Source organism: Brachycentrus maculatus, unplaced genomic scaffold, assembly GCF_059751285.1.
Source record: "Brachycentrus maculatus isolate JH-2025_06_01 unplaced genomic scaffold, ASM5975128v1 h1tg000244l, whole genome shotgun sequence".
Lineage (NCBI taxonomy): Eukaryota > Metazoa > Arthropoda > Insecta > Trichoptera > Brachycentridae > Brachycentrus > Brachycentrus maculatus.
Window position 1 is genome coordinate 2,120,036 of NW_028280995.1, and position 18,927 is coordinate 2,138,962.

The following is an 18,927-nucleotide window of genomic DNA, read 5'->3' on the forward strand; positions in this document are numbered from 1 at the left end:
AAATCAATATGTCATTGCACAAAGTTAATGAATGCGAAATCAATAAATAATATTATTTTCACATTTGGACACCTCAAGATAGATGAAGAAGAATATAGAATTTACGTATTAATTATAATTATTATTATTTTCTTTTAATAAAGAGAAATATTTGTGTTTTTATCATTACAAAAATATTTCAATTTCATACTATTTCTATGACCCTAAGCAGCTCATTATTAGAAATAGGTATCAAATTGTGGTAGAGTGGGTTCGAACCGAGAAACTCTAACTTAAGAGCCCGCGACACTAACCACGGGACCACAACCCGACACACTATGACTATTATTTTCGCTTTTAAAAATTAAATATATAACCCCTGTAAATGCCCAGACTTCTTTATTCTTTATTTATTTGGCGTTTTATTTTAGAACTCCATTTTAATTTATGTATAAATTGTAAAATCAAACACTGATTTTTTGAGTCAACTGTGTGTATTTTATTGTTAAAAACACATGAAAATGAATATTGTGACAATTGTTTCGCCTAGTTATGGTATTTTCAAACGAAGACATTCGTCAATATCAAATCTGTGTTGGGTTGTGGTCCCATGGTTAGTGTCGCGGACTCTTAAGTTAGAGTTTCTCGGTTCGAACCCACTCTACCACAATTTGATACCTATTTCTAACAATGAGCCGCTTGCCTAAGCGGGTCTTCACAGAAATAGTTTGAAATCGAAATATTTGTGTAAATAATGAAAAACACAAATACTTTAGTTAATAATAATAATAGTTTACGACCCCCATTAAAGCAAGTCGGCTCCCAGTTACAAAATATGACTACCTACCTACGTCTGTTTAAATAACGCCTACCGTTGGCAAGGTCGTAAGTTGACGTTCTACTCATTCTATCTCTTTTTGAGGGTATTTAACATAATGCTATTACGAAGGCAACTCGTCAAACATTCAGAGTTTCCTCACCTTGTCCCTGATCGTTGACAAAGATCCGATCAGCATTCTGAATGCGCGATAACAATAGGGTATTATCACTCGGGAGGAATATCTAATTTAACATACTCAACCTACAAAGGATTGTGTAAGACTCGTTTCTTGTTTATAACAACCGATACAATCAATATTTTCATTTTATTTTTTGACATCTCATCAAAGATGAAGAAGAATATGGAAGTCTGGGCATTTACGGGGCTGACGACCGAAATGAGTGCCAGACTTCCATATTCTTCTTCATCTTTGATGAGATGTCAAAAAATAATATGAAAATAACTCCTGTAATTGGAGACAATCCAGATTTTGTGAACAAGTATTTGGACACACTCAAAATGTTGTAAATATTTTCTTTTGCAAAATTCGCCTTGGTAATAACGTTGTTTTCGTAAGTTGGTAACGAATGACGTCACTGAAACGAACCCACACTACTACTATTACAGCTCTATAAAGCAGATACATAAAGGGATACGCCACATAACACACCCGATGGCGTAAAACTTGATGACGTATAGCGGTGTCCGTTTTTCGTTTTATTAAAATATCTAAAGTTTAAACCTTCATATATCCCTTAGTTCTCTACAGGTTTCAATAAGAATGTAACCGATAGTCTTGTGATTTTTCATATTAATTTATTAGCCGATAATAACACATGAGAATGATCTGTCGTGAGTCATAGTGACAATCGCCATTGTTTTCCGGCACTCGCTTTACGCAGTCATAAGTGGTTACCGTTAATTCAGAACAGAGTAAAGACATGTGAAACGTGACCACTGCATTCAGTGTCCGCGTCACGAACTAAGGGAAGAACAGCGAAACCGGAATGAGAAAATGTATCTAATATTTTTTTATAATATTTGAGGCACAGTAATCAATTACACGGAACTTAATTTTCTTTAAACCTAGGTAACATTTGACGTAAATATTTTTTTTCTCTTAAAACAACGTTTTTGTATGACAAAAAAAAATCAAAATAAATACAGTGAAACCTCTATCTATCGTTCCTCGAATAATCGTTTTCCCGGATGTGTCGTTTATTTCTTCTACCCCAAATTAATTTCATACAAAAATAGACCGCATCGATCGTTTTTATCCACTGTTTTACCGCATTCATCATTTGAAATATGCTACATATTTGTTATAATTAGTCTGATTTTTTTTTACATTCTTTTTAATTTTCTCAATTTCTTACCTTCGACAACAATATTTCAACGTGTGGATACAGCAGGAGAAGTCTGAAGATCTTTGGGTTCTGTTCAACTTTGTTTTTTTTTTGTAATAAATACATTTATTTACATCTAAAACTTGTATTCTTAAAATTTCAACCTACCAATGGTGATGCAGATTGGGAGGATGGTATTTTTACTCGATTGTATGTCCTTGTGTGTTGACTTCTTTATCCCGCATTCATTGTTTTCCCGCATTCATAGTTTATTTCAATAGGTCCCTTTAAAACCGATAGATAGAGGTTTCACTGTATAGGGTTTTGAAAAGAAAAGAGTTATTGAATGGTAAGGAGTTAAAAAATATTCTATATTTCTAAATTCTAACAACAAAAAATCCAATATATTATACATTCCTTTAAAAAAATCGGGCGTGAAAAGATGTTGTTCTACAATCTTTGTCTTTGGTCGCCCAAAAACGCATGTGATTAATATTTTTTGCAGTTTGTTGTATATGAATACTGCTATGGTTATGGCGTGAAGTGTTGTTTCCATGCTGGTGTAGTGATTGTCCTGACGAAGAAACAGGTACACCCTGAAACCGGTAGACTGAATCTCAGCGAGTGATTATATACTAAAACTTACTCACATTTTGAAGACATTAAAAATCTATATTACGTAGTTAAATCGTTAACTTGTCACAGAAATTCCAGGTCAGAGATACTTTATTGGCGTATGGTCAAAGCCGTACAGAGTAATCTTCATCTTCAAACCCTCATCCGTACCCGATGATGCATAGGGCACTGCATCATATAAACGAAATTTTATCTTGATCTTTGACACATGAAGGAAAGGTGATTAGCCCACCGCTAAACACATAATAATATTCTTGCATCAATTGATTTGGCAGTAACTTTGTGGTAATATCTATCAATTTTCAATTTAAGTTTTACTTGGAAAATACCAACATTTCTTTAAAATCTATTCGGCTGTCCAAATTTAAAACACAGTAAGGAACATTTTTTTGTAGTACGTTTTTTTGCATTTTTGGACTAAGTAGAATCTACTTAGTCCAAAAATGAAAAAAAAGTCCCTTACTGTGTGTTTGAGTTTGGACAGCCGTATTGTGACACGTGTTTCGATGCGTTCCGCATCATTTTCGAAATATGAATACCATTCGGTGTTTGAAAATGATGCGGGATGCATCGAAACACGTGTCACAATAGATTTTTAAGGAATAATGGTATTTACCAAGTAAAAATTAAAATAAAAATGAAGAGTATTCATCTTGACCGCAAGATGATAATGGGATACGAAGAAATAACCGTTACGAGTTTGGCAAATTGGCCGTTGTAATGTGGATAATTTGCATGTCCATTATATGTGTAAACAGCAATGTCAGACTCGCTGGATGATCGATAGCCGTGACCAACATGAATGTTTTTTGATAAACCGCTAGGCGTCTTTTGTGAAGCTCATCAAACGCTAAGAGAAGATCGTAAGAGTATCTTTTCCATTGCAAAAACATCGATGATAATATACCTTTATAAAATAAACTAGAACTGTCTCTAACTACTTTTATTTTTGATACCTTTCTCCAACCGGTTTCGACAAGAACTTTGGCATCTTCGGGGATAGAGATGTACTGTAATACATGTCTATTCCTGAAATGTTATTTATTGTTTCGGCATTTGCTTTGTGACAAGACATGTTGAAATTATTAAAGAAAACACGTGTTTTTTATACCACTTGAGTTTATTTAAGAAAACTACTTTCGGAAGCTAAGCCTCCATCTTCAGGTCTATATGTAACCATTTACAAGTGGTATAAAAACAAGTGTTTTCTTTAATAATTTCTATCCCTGAAGATGAAAAGGTTCTTGACGAAACCGGTAAGACGAAAATACCAAAAAAGTGGAAAAACAAAGTATCTGCAAAAAACAAAAGATATACCTTCTATTTCAGATTTACCCACTAATATTATTAATTTATGAACAGTTTTTTTTTATATTGAGTTTCTATTTTTGGTGACTTTATGGGCGTTTGTGCACTACATGGAATTACACGGAATTTTACCGTCCGGCATGTCAGTTAGCGTTTTAAAACGATGATTGGCATGGATTGGCTTGTGCTTTTGTTTCGGATCGGCGCTCTTGATCGGTGCATGAACACGTTGCGCGTAAATTCGATCGTGCTAAACTCTCGTAGTCGCTTTAATTTTTCAAAACCGGACTGCCAGACGGTAAAATTACGGATAGTGCACAAACATCCTATACATAATGCAAGCAAAATTATTTAAACCAAAAGAGGTGTATGTTAAATCTTGTTTGATGTGTTAGATATTTGAGTAAGTAAAAAAGGGTTTATTCGTAACTTTCACAGGTATTCGGCAGTACCCGTGAAAATAAAATAAGCACATAATAAAACAAATTTACGAGCATTCATACAGGTACTTTTCTTTATATAAAAAAAAAACTCTACATAGCAATTACGGTAACAGGTGTGGTTCAAGGAATGAATAAAAATATTCATCCATAAGAAAACAGAACGGGTTTCTGCGAAATAATAAATTATTAAAATTAATTTACCACCCATCAAAAATAATGTATATTACCGATTATATTATTACTATTACCGGTAGTAAAAAAGTAGGAATAAATTTGTAGCAAGCGCTTATCTGTAACACGAAACTACTAAGTCTTTTAACGTGGTCATAATTACCTGATAATGACGTTACTGTTTGAGCAGCGGGTTAGTCGGAGTTCTGTTTACATGGGGGTTCTAATCTGCCCATCTAAAGTTTCTCTCTGGTAAATGTCATAAATCCTAGAAGGTAGTGATCGTAAATAAACTATGCAAAAGAAAGGTAGCGAGCGAACTATTCGTCATTAATTTACCCATTACCCGTAACCTCGTCCATAGCAGAACTGTAGGTACCGAAACACTTGCAATGTAGTTTTTAGAACAATTCAGCAAACAATCGCTTCCAAAAATTGACATATCCTTCCAAGTATACATCTAGGTCAAGTATTTCAAACACTTGAAAGTGGTCAGGTCAGGTATGTCGCTCACTCCTTTCAACAACGTCATATATCAAAAATCGTCAATTTTCAGTTGTGCATGTTTTCGGAATGCCCAGAAAATGTACTATATCCCAACAAAAGCAGCATATTTTTAACTTAATATTTACCCGCTATAGGGCAGAAAGTGTTGTTTTTGCATTTTGAAGAAAAGGCATTATTTAATTATTTTTTTTCAATTTGCTAAATATTTTTCAAATGGTGAAAAAACATTCAGGTTTTACCTAAAAAGATCTGTTGCGTAGTAAAAAGCTCAAAAAGTGGCTTGATATTTATTTTTAATACATTTGATTATATTTTTAAACTTTAAAAACGATCTCCTGAAAAATCAAGTTTTTTGAAATATGACGTTGTTGAAAGGAGTGAGCGATGTATGAGAAAATACATGAATTAGGAAGAAGAGAAGATTATTTATTATTAAGCGCCCTTGAGGTAGTATTTTACGAAAATGGCGATGTATAAATAATCCAAATTTATTAATATTATTATTATTTGCAAATACAGGGTGGTGTGGTGCTCTATTCACTCCGCCTACCCCTGCGGGAACCGGCGTAATAGTTAGCTAGTTATTTGTAATTATAAATACGGAAAGTTTATTTTTGGGGTATGAGATATTGTATTAAAGATATGTATTATACGACAAGTCATTTTCGGAAGCATATTTTAGAAATATTTCGAGTAATAAATCACCCAATTGACAAATCTTTAAGCGCTTATTTAGAACATAGTTTCGCCGGATGTGTGCCGTGTCACACTGGTGTACCGTGGTGGTTAGTTGGTGTGCCGCGGAAAAAAGTCTAGTTTTGTGAAAATATCACAATTGCTCCAAATTTTGACTGCCTGTGCTCAGTGCAGTAGGCTCAAATTTTGCATCAAACATTATATCGCTCACTCCTTTCAAGAACGTCATAAATCAAAAATCGTGAATTTTGAGTTATGCATGTTTTCGGAATGCCCAGAAAATGTACTATATACCAGCAAAAGCGGCATATTTTTAACTTAATATTTACCCGCAACAGGGCAGTAAATGTTGTTTTTGCATTTTGATGAAAAGGTATTGTTTAATTATTTTTTTAAATAAACTAAATATTTTTCAAATGGAGAAAAAACCTTCAGGTTTTACCTAAAAAGATCTGTTGCACAGTAAAAAGTTCAATAAGTGGCTTGATATTTATTTTTAATACATTGTGATTTCTTTTTAAACATTAAAAACGTTCTCCTGAAAAATCAAGTTTTTTGATTTATGACGTTCTTGAAAGGAGTGCGCGATATGTTAAATATATTACCATAATATGGAAAATATGCATCTCTGAAATTTATCAATTTGGAAGTGTAAAAAAAGTTTGCGGAACATTGATTTAGAGTAACGTTTAAAAAAACACGAAATTAAAATAAAATATAAAATAAAAATAAATAAATACAACCCCTTTCCGCACCCCAATGATGCATAGGGCACTGCGTCATATAAACGCATTGTTATCTTGATCGTTTACACATGAAGGAAAGGTGATCAGCCCTCCGCTTCAGGTACCAGTCCAGGGTAATAATATTGAATAAATATAAGTGAAAAATTCACTTATATTTATTTTACCCCCCTTAGGAATCGAACCCGGGACCTCCAGAATGGTAGCCGAGCGTGCTGACCATTACACTACTTATAATAAAATATAAAGATAAGTTATCTATGTATTGATGTGACGTGCACCAAAATAATGTTATTTTGAATAATAATGCTTAGGGGAGGGTCCGCAAATAGTAATAACGCTGACAAGGAAAATTGATCGATTTCTCTGAAGAGCTCCCCAATGTTATCGAAAATGGATTTTCGGTTCCGTATATAACGGTTGAAAATATAATAAAGATCGTGAAAATACACGTTATTTTCCCCTCGGGAGATGTGGCAAATATTTTCTCGGCCTTTTCATTTCGTTTGAAAAACGGAAAATAAAGTTGATAAAAGAAAAATACTTATTTTGCGAATGCGTAATAAATAAGATGGCGATATTAAAAACATAATCTGGTTTTAGCGACAGTATACGTATAAGGGAGTCATTTTGTGGAAAATTATTCTCTAAAAATAATAAAAACAATGTTTCTGCATCTAAATCGATAAAAATCAGAAAAAATTCATAGAGTAATAAAAGATCTGTGCAGCTAAATTTTCCCAAAACTATAAATGATTAGGCATGTAATATTTTTAAGTTTGCAAGAGGTATCTAGTGTGCATATATATATGTAATATATATATATATATATATATATATATATATATGTATACTACTACTACTACCATCACGCCGTTTCCCCGCAGGGGTAGGCAGAGAGGATGGAACGCCACACTCTTCTGTCCTGACATACACTCCTCGCCTCCTTCACATCCATACATCTAGTCATACATGCCCTTCGATTACGCAGACTTTTGACACCGCCAGATTTTAGGTTCTGATTGATCTGATCGTGCCAAGTCTTTTTCGGTCGTCCACGTTCTGTTTTCCCTCTCACATTCGCCACACATATATATATATATATATATATATATATATATATATATATATATATATATATATATATATATATATATATATATATATATATATATATATATATGTATATATATAGATATATATATATATATATATATATATATATATATATATATATATATATATATATATATATATATATATATATATATATATATATATATATATATATATATATATATATATATATATATATATCCTATATATATATATATATATATATATATATATATATATATATATATATATATATATATATATATATATATATATATTTATATATATATGGTATAAATCATAAATGTAAGTATTTCAGCTCAACACAGGCTAGGCCTAAAGACTAAAAAAACAGATAATTTACATGTATGTATACTAAATACATAAAATAAAAATAAAGTTACAGGCCACACTCTTCGATTAAGAAGCTATATAAAATCATGAGATACGTTCAGTAAAAAGCTCAGAAAGACAAAAAATTAATAAATTCATAAAAATATGTTTTTGTACCTGCTCTCGCCATATCGAAGCTAAGATGAAAAGATAACTTCATGTTAAATGTATTATTACCCAGGTGTTGTTTGTTTATGTCCCCGGCTTCCTCCGGAGAAGGGCCACATAAATAGTGAAACAACAAGAAAAGCTGCTACAAAAGCACGTGTGGGAATTTCAAACTCTAAAACAAAGTTTAATGTGCCAGGTGACAGCCTCTGTCTCAATCATAGGACTGGTTCTAAGAACTGATAACACTTCAGATCTCGGGAATGATGAGATTATTTTAATTATTTTCTGTTTGACCAGACTGAGCCACAGTCACATGTAACCGGGTGTAGCTCGTTTATAATAAAAATATATACACACTTATAAACGATTTCTTTGATCGTTTTAAAGGCGTACATACTGTTAACTCGATCAAATTGCATAACTTATTCCTATTTAATAATAAAAATAACTAACTAACCATCACGCCGCTTCCCCGCAGGGGTAGGCAGAAATAATAGAACGCCACACCACTCTGTCTTTGTAAACATCCTTCGTCTCTTCCACATTCATTCATCTCCTTATACATACCCGCCGATCATTCCGACTACTGACTTGACCACACTTTTCAGGTTTTTCAAATACTTTATGATGCCAAGTTTTCTTCGGTATTTCTCTGCTCCTTTTTTCAACCACATTCATAAATTCGTTTTACTGTTCTTTTCTCAATCATACGTTCCCGTGACCAAACCATCTCAATACACCTTTCTTAATTTAATCAATAATACTTATCTCAGCCAGCATTCTTTCCTTATTTCACCATTCGAATACCTATCATACATCATTAGATTAAAACCAATATTTTTAGCTTTTCACTTTATTTTTATTTGACCAGCGACCGGACTGATCCAGTCTGATGATGTCGGTAACGACGAAACCCGGTCGCTGGTCAAATAAAAATAAAGTGGAAAAGCTAAAAATATTGGTTTTAATCTTATAATATATTAAAAATGCAATTCCATCACGTAGTGTCAGTGGATAATATAAATCTATCATACATCGTTTTGCCGAACATTCGTGTGAGGGATCGCATTTCGACTGCATTTTGTCTACTTTCATCTTTCTTTTGCCAATTCCGTGCTTCGCCTCCATGCACATTCGACTAGATTCGCCTCATAAAATCGTACCAAGTAAATATAAAACCGATTCAAGAGAACTAAGTAGTATAAATACGTAATTCAACGTATTTTAAAATTATTTTAGCCAAACGAATCAATCCAGAATTATTGTTGCTGTATACGCATCATAATGGTATTGAATAGTCAGGCATGTCAACAATCGTGAGTACGTTATAGGTAGACCATTAATCATCAGTTTCCATCCTTCCAGAGTCGTGGGGCGTAGTCGTTGCGTGAGATTTATGTAACGAGGCGAAATTAACATTGTCTCTAAACACATATCGCTCACTCCTTTCAAGAACGTCATAAATCAAAAATCGTCAATTTTCAGTTGTGCATGTTTTCGGAATGCCCAGAAAATGTACTATATCCCAGCAAAAGAGGCATATTTTTATCTTAGTATTTACCCGCTACAGGGCAGAAAGTGTTGTTTTTGCATTTTGAAGAAAAGGTATAGTTTATTTATTTTTCTAAATATGCTAAATATTTTTCAAATGGAGAAAAAACATTAAGGTTTTACCTAAAAAGATCTGTTGCACAGTAAAAAGTTCAATAAGTGGCTTGATATTTATTATTAATACATTGTATTATATTTTTAAACATTAAAAACGTTCTCCTGGAAAATCAAGTTTTTTGATTTATGACGTTCTTGAAAGGAGTGAGCGATATTTTAGCATTATTTATTTACAAATACACATGTACATGCTATATTACGTATATAATAGACGGTACACTCACCTTGACGCACCTACGACGCCGCTAGGTGGAAAAATATCCGCTTACCGAGGAATTCCACAACATTTTGTATCAATAAACAAGCGATACAATGGTGTTATCGGTATTCATAACTCGAATCGGCGGCAATGCATGGAATCGTATGTGCCTACCACATCAACAAATCCAATACACGGTATGTGCGTGAAGTGATATCAAGGCTCTTTTGGTCGGCACGAAACTTTGTTTTGATTCAGAAAATATTGACCTTACAGGAATGTACAAACATTGGGTCCAATAAAATTTTATTTACCAATCGAAACTAAAATTAAAAACGGATAAATATTATACCAGTGATATTCTATTATTCTCAATATTATTCATATTCAAAGCATTTACTTTGTGGTGAGTCATTTTAACTTTTTATTCAAAAATGTTAATATGCTGTGGTAGTGATTTTGTGGTAGTAATTACAAAAATGTTTACATGCTGCTGTAGTGATTGTCCTGACGAAGAGACGGGTACGTCTCGAAACCGGTAGACATAAAAATCTCGGTGAGTGGTTATATACTTTTATTATTGACATTTTTGATATTATAATAATAATAATAAAACCCTTATCCGCACCCCAATGGTGCATAGGGCACTACATCGTATAAACAAAGTGTTATTTTGATCGTTTACACATGAAGGAAAGGTGATCAGCCCTCCGCTTCATGTACCAGTCCAAGTGAATATATGTAACAGTGAAAAAATAACTTATATTTATTTTACCCCCCTTGGGAATCGAACCCGGGACCTCCAGAACGGTAGCCGAGCGTGCTGACCATTAAACTACGGAGGCGGACAGATTTTTGATATTATATATTTATGTTAAGAAAAATAGTTATATTTTCTTCACAACATTTTTTAGGTGTGTCTTATACCGTGTTCACAAATCATAAGCCATGTAAATACTAGGACTTCCATATTCTTCATCTATGTTGAGTTGCCAAAACGAAGTAAATTTTTTATTTAATTTATTTAAATAACATTTGTCATATAAAATTATAGAATTCACGAAACATATTTTTTTTAATACGCAATATTTTAAGTGTTAATTTTTTTTTAATTTTGGTGTTATTTGTATCAACATATTTTATCTCAACAAATTTATTTATTTATTATATTATTTATTGATTTGGCATTAACTTTGTGGAATGACATGATTATTTTATTAAAATTAAACACTTGAATAATCCACATTATCGAGTTTTATTTTTATTTACGACTAGTTTCGAAAACGACAATTGTTTTCATCTTCCGGTACAAATTAAAACTAACGAATAAAAATATATTTAGGTGTATATATAGGTTAATAAATCTAGGTAGGGGGGTTAAGGAACAACATTTTTTGTAAAAGGAAACATTGATAATAATGGTGACGTATTTTGAAACAGTATATTATATTATATAGTATATTACTCGATTTAAGTGGATTATTCAAGTGTTTAATTTTAACAAAATATTTATTTATTTATTTTTCAATACATATTACATACATAAGCCATATATATAATATTCCCGATGAGTAATTTCTATTTCTCATTTTGGGACATGGGATTAAGTTTAACAAGACTGGAACACAAATAATAAAGTTACAAAACAAGATTTTTTTTAAATAACCAAAACTAATACATGGTAAAGAAGAATATGAATGTGTGCACATTTACAAGGCTTACGACCTGAAATAGGCTTATTTAAGTGAACACCTTATGCACTGGGTATTATGTATATGTATATAAATACAATATATATATATATATATATATATATATATATATATATATATATATATATATATATATATATATATATATATATATATATATATATATATATATATATTATTTTGTAACATCTCATCAAAGATGAAGAAGAATAAGGAAGTCTGGGCATTTACGGGGCTGACGACCGTCATAGGCTGGTTTATAGGGTCGTCAGCCCCGTAAATGCCCAGACTTCCATATTCTTCTTCATCTTTGATGAGATGTTAAAAAATAATATGAAAATAACTCCTGTAATTAGAGATAATCCAGATTTTGTGAACAAGTTTTTGGACACACTCAAAATGTTGTACAATATATATATATATATATATATATATATATATATATATATATATATATATATATATATATATATATATATATATATATATATATATATATATATATATAAGTATATATATATATATATATATATATATATATATATATATATATATATATATAAGTATATGTATATGTATATATATATATATATATATATATATATATATATATATATATATATATATATATATACACCGCAGGACAAAAAAATTTACGAGTTTACTTGCTACCGCACGCCTTGACTTTACTGAACTCTTTTTCTAAGAAATCCTTTATTGATACCTCTTTCTTTTGTTCAATAAATTAAAGACACTTTGTGTCACCTTTCTACAATATTTACATTTTAAAATGTCTCAACAATTTTGTTTTACCCGCGTTTGAGGGAACATAACACAACAATCATGGAAAGTGCAAAGCAAATGTCGATAGCGATAAAATCCAAAATAATCACACTGTCGCAACAAAACATATCTAATTGTAAAATATCTCGTCGAGTTGGGTATTCAGAAGGTGCAGTGAGGTTTTTATTTAAAAAATTCCAACAAACTGACTCCATAGAACGGAAAAAAGGAAGCGGATGGGGGCGCGCGACATCTGCCCGAGATGATCGATTAATAAAAAAAAATGTTATGCGCGATCGATTTTTAACGGCACTTAAAATACACGCAGAGGTGCAGTCTACTAGCTAATCAACATTTTCAGTAAAAACAGTGTTCAGGCGGCAGTTGGAGCATGGTTTCCAAGCACGAAGTCCCGCAAAGAAACCATTACTGACGAACAAAATGCAGAAGGCTAGACTGGATTGGGCGAAGGAGCACCAGAATTGGACCTTGGAGGATTGGCAAAATGTTATTTTCTCCGATGAATTAAAATTCAACCTTTTTGGTTCAGACGGCATAAAGATAGTTCGACGAAAACTTGGGGAAAAATACCATCCGTCGTGCGTCCCTCGAACCGTTAAACATTCACCCTACGTCATGATTTGGGGGTGCATGACAGCGTACGGTTTGGGACCTTTAAATTTTATACAGGGTACGATGAATGCCATCCAGTACAAAAAAGTGCTGAAAAACCATCTTATTCCAACAATCGAGGACATTACGCAGTATACCGCGGACCCGATTTTTCAGGACGATTTGGCGCCGTGCCATAGAGCCCGCACTGTGAGTACAAATATTTATTTTTTAATGCACTTTGTAGACCACTTGATAAATAATTTATTGTTTTTCTTACAGATCATTGAATACAAAGATAAAATTGGCTTAAAATCGTTGACGTGGCCCGGGAATAGTCCTGATTTGAACCCGATAGAAAATTTATGGGCGATTATGAAAAAAAAAGTTGGGAAAAAAAAATAAAAAAACATTGAGGAATTAAAAAAAAACTTGATTCAAGTTTAGGAAGAAGAAATAACATCAGAAATTTAAGATTCGCTTTACGCTTCGTTAAATAATAGAATTTTACATGTTATAAAAAATAAAGGTGAATTCACTAAGTATTAAATATTTTTAAATGTTATAAATATGTTTAAATGTAAAATACCTTAATTTAAAATAAAGCGATTAGAACCTTCTTCTTAAATATGAATAAAAAAATTACATGTCTTTTATTACTCCATCACAAACACTCGACCATAAATGAACCGTTATGGGTCTCTTAGGTTCGGATAATCTGATACCTGGTATATAATGGCAATTTCTAAGTACAATTCATGAGTAAGATCTTTCATTTTAACCTTGAAGTAACGAGTAGTCATCACATATGTTAAACAATACAAAAAAAACTAATTAAATATCAAGAATAATTCATTATGTGTCAATTTTAGTTTTTTTGAGGACTCGTAAATTTTTTTGTCCAGGGGTGTATATAATCAATCATGGTGTACTTAGTTGTTTGTCGATCGAAGATATTACAATTACTGATACACGAGGCGATAACAGATAACATTCAAATGATTTGTAACGAGAATTCAATTAAATAGTAGTTAATACACTTATCGCACTCTGAATGTTTAAACACTTACTATAGATAATACACTCGGTATACTATCGATATAGTTTTACTCGAAAATCAATAACACCGCAGTAATTTTCGTAATTGCTGCGTAATATCAACAGATTAAAAGTTAACGTTTATAATTCACGTATCGCGTTCAAGTAACGGGGTTTTAATCACTTTTGAATGCGTTTACCGAGTTTTTTTTAGCTTCTAGGGTCTAAATGAACCACCGCACGCCGCGAGCATAACGAGCTACTGAACTCTCCCATACAGATATGAAAATGTGACAAAAATTCCAAGTGTGTGGACGTACCTTATACGCTTATAATGAAACCTCCATGGGTGGGTATATGTACGCGTGTTTACACAAGGGACAGAGAATAAGGATATGTAACAGTATTATCAATGTGTTATTCCGTGTTGTAAAGATTAAAACGTCGTAAAAAAAGTTCCTTGTTAAACGAGATTAAATATTTGAACTGAGTATTCGTGAAATCGCTAAGTGGAAAAGCAGGAACGCCGGCCGAATAAAACTTAGCAGATAAGCCTGTATTTACAAGGCAAGTCCCGAACTGCGAAGTAAAACATGGTTTCAGCAGATTAAAAAAAGGAATCGGTGATAAGTTTTAGAAGATTTTTGACATTGACATTTTTATGTTCTAAATTTTTATTTTTATTCAAATGTCAAATCGTAATAATTTTATTTTAATGACCTGATGATGGAATAATTTAACGAAACCGGCAGCCGCAAATAAGTTTTTTTTTAAAGTGGGTGATAAGGAGAGTGTTTAATTACCATACCACAAAGTTATCAATGCTTTTAATATATAAAATACATTAACATTTTGTCCGCCTTCGTAGTGTAACGGGCAGCAGGCTCGGCCACCGTATTGGATGTCCCGGGTTCGATTACCAGGGGGGGGGGTCGAATAAATAAAAAGTGATATTTTCCAGGGTAATATTTATTCAATATTACCCTGGACTGGTACCTGAAGCGGAGGGATGATCACATTTTCTTCGTGTGTTAACGATCAAGATAACACTGCGTTTTTATGATGCGTTGCCCTATGCACCATTGGGGTGCGGATAAGGCTTTAAAGACACAGAAGAAGAATATTTACATTCTGATTTATATAGATAGATGCGAGAAAACACCAAGTTTTCGAACAACTTCAAAGTTGATTTTTACACCCAGCTAAACGTCCAGCGCTAAATGGAAGAGAATGGAAAAGCTAAAAGCTTTGGGGATTTTCAGCTCATTACAAATTTACACAACTTTCTAGCTTTCTTCTCTTTCGTAATGTATATGGTAAGAGCGATTAGGTTGAAAATTCCGCAGTTCAGTGAACGGGTGGTTTGTAAAGGTTCAGGTGTTGTATATTGATTTTCAAGTTCATCACCCTCCTGGGAAGGTAAAGGGTTTAAAGTACCTTTATTCCAGGTCGTTCAGTGCATTTGCAACACATCGATAAACTCGTTAAAAATTGACCACTATCAACCCCTGTGTTCCTAGACACAAACTGAAGAAAAAACAACCTGATAAAATGTTATATTCATTTGCTCAGTTGAATCATTTGACTACCGTGCCGGTTTGATTCCCAGGGTCGAAATAAATAGAAATAATTTTTCACGCAAAAAGAGTTTTTTTTTTATAATTTAATTAATTTCTTAAAACTTTCTACTGTGCAATTTAAAATTAATAACGCTGTTCTCTCCAATAAAGAGACTAAGGTCTTGTGCTTGGAGAGGGACTTAACACTTGTTATTTGTTTGTCCGCCTCCGTAGTGTAATGGTCAGCACGCTCGGCTACCGTTCTGGAGGTCCCGTTCGATTCCCAGGGGGGTCAAATAAATATAAGTGATTTTTTCACTATAATATTTATTCAATACTTCCCCTGGACTGGTACCTGAAGCGGAGGGCTGATCACCTTTCCTTCATGTGTAAACGATCAAGATAACACTGCGTTTATATGAAGCAGTGCCCTATGCACCATTGGGGTGCGGATAAGGGTTTTATTAGTATTATTATTTATTGTTCTTGTTTGTGGGTGATTTATTAAAATTATTTTCTTGGGTCTTTTTGTGGGTGTTTTTTTCCTTCGATTAACATGTATATGATTCATTAAATTTATTTTTGAGCAATTTAATGTCTTCAATTTTTTATCCTCGTATTTGTAGGAAGGTTGTAGAAGTATGAACTTGGTTCCCAAATATTTAAAGTTCTGTTGGAATTTTTTGGTATTGCATTTTGGTAAGTTATTTTGGTAAATCGAAGATGAGCTTTTCTTTAGATTTAAGTATTTTTCACACTTAAATAGTTGATGAAGAACTGCTGTTTTATTTTAAAAATGGTTTTTCTTTATATTTATATAATATCACCCTGGACTGATGATACCTGATCACATTGCCTTCATGTAATAAGCGAACAAAATAACACCGCTTTCACATGATGCAGTGCCCTGTGCACCGTTGGGCGCGGATATGGGTTAGCAAAATAACAATTTTCAACAGAGGACAGTATTATTATAAGGGAAGGCAAAAAAGGCCACCAACCCTTGTTGTGTTGCTCTCGTAAAACAGGTATTTTATTATTTTTAGACAACGTACGAAATTTTGTGAGAGATACGAAAATGAAACCTCTCAAAAGATAAAATAACTGGGGTATGAAATTGTGAGAAGGTACTTGTACACCCACTCAAAAAATTGCCTTTAGTTGAAAAAAGCTGAGCAGGTCTGAAATATGTAAGCATCCGCGTTATAACACTGCCATTTCTTCGTAAAATATGTATTTACGCTCTTTTTTATACTTGTCCTTACATTTAAACAATATTTATTTTCATATTGAAAAGAAGGAATACCATTAAAACAAGCAGAGAAAAGATGCTGGGCCATTCGATACGACACCATCACTTTATATAAATAAATAGCATCCTCGAGAGAAAAATAGAAGAAAAAAATAGCAGAAGATATTATTTTCAAGATAACAGACAGTAAAATTAAAAATAATAAAAATATTAAGGTACTTACAACGATAATATGATGTTCTTGTCGATGTTAACTTTTCATTACAAACAACCTCTTAAACCCCAAAAACAATTTCACGTAATTTTGATATAACAAATCGCTCACTCCTTTCAACAACGTCATGAATAAAAAAATCGTCAATTTTCAGTTGTGCGTGTTTTCGGAATGCCCAGAAAATGTACTATATCCCAGCAAAAGCGCCATATTTTAAACTTAATATTTACCCGCTACAGGGCAGAAAGTGTTGTTTTTGCATTTTGAAGAAAAGGTATAAATATTTAGTATTTAAATATACTAAATATTTTTCAAATGGAGAAAAAACCTTCAGGTTTTACCTAAAAAGATCGGTTGCACCGTAAAAAGTTCAATAAGTGGCTTGATATTTATTTTTAATACATTGTATTATATTTTTAAACTTTAAAAATGTTCTCCTGAAAAATCAAGTTTTTTTTATTTATGACGTTCTTGAAAGGAGTGAGCGATATATACGCTAAAACGCCGATGTTTGTAAAACACTTTTGCGTACAGATACCCAGCATTTTCCACAATGCGAAACTGGAATTTTCCGAAAAGGTCCCTTTACACGGCAGGTTAGGTAAATTAACCGGCAGATTCCTTGGTACACCGCACGCAGACCGTGGCACATGAATTAGTGAGCAAGCTGCGAGGATGTCGTAATCCAATATAAGCTCGCACAGTGCGATGGTCGCATTTACTAGGCCTGCTAAGGGCACACGGGCACACAAAGGAATTCTTCGGCCGGTTCGTGAATAATGAAGAGGAAATGAGTCCTTATGTGGCGCTTGATAAACGAGCGCGAGTACACATCACACAACTGTAGGTTGTTGGCACAGGACGCGGGACACGACGATCGGCTGCCGACTAGTGACTACCGACGAGAACCAAGGAAACACTGCCAATGATCAGTTATTCAAAGCTTTGTAGTTGTTATTTTATAAAATATTCTTAAAAAACAGCTTCACTAAGAAATGTAGCGCATTTTGACATCTCTACATAGATGAAAAAGGAAAAGGAAGTCTGGATATTTACAGGGCTTATGACCTGTTATGACGGGTACCGTGGCGTAGTTGGGTAGGCGCTCGATTGAAAACTACAATCAGTAAATATTAGAATTATTGGTTCAACATATTCAGGTGGAAAAATTGTAATGAAAAATTGACGAAAAACGGTTATTATTTACTTCTTCTTCTAACCCTTATCCGCACCCAATGGTGCACAGGGCACTGCATCGTATAGAAGCAGTGTTATCTTGATCGTTAAATACACGAAGGAAAGGTGATCAGCATTCCGCTTCAGGTACCAGTCCAGGGTCAATTTAATGAATATTAGACTGAAAAATCACTAATATTGATTTTGACCCTCTTGGGAATCGAACCCGGGACCTTAAGCACGGTGGCTAAACCAGTTAATAATTACACCGCGGAGGCAGACAAAATCCATATCAATAAAAATGTTAATAATAGTTTGTTCAAAATCTTAAATCTTCTAAATGATGCTTTGACATTTTGATACAATGTTGCATTCAAATACGCGCTGGCGCGGTAACCACCACTTTATGCAGGCGGACAATTATTTATTATTTTATTATTTACAC

At 32.9% G+C, this 18,927-nt stretch overlaps 1 protein-coding gene across 4 annotated transcripts in view; it reads right to left on the minus strand.

Moving 5' to 3' along the window:
- Positions 1-18,927, minus strand: part of LOC148306313 (tripartite motif-containing protein 3-like) — a 145,872-nt gene that overhangs the window by 61,189 nt on the left and 65,756 nt on the right. The gene's annotated exons all lie outside the window — the stretch shown is intronic.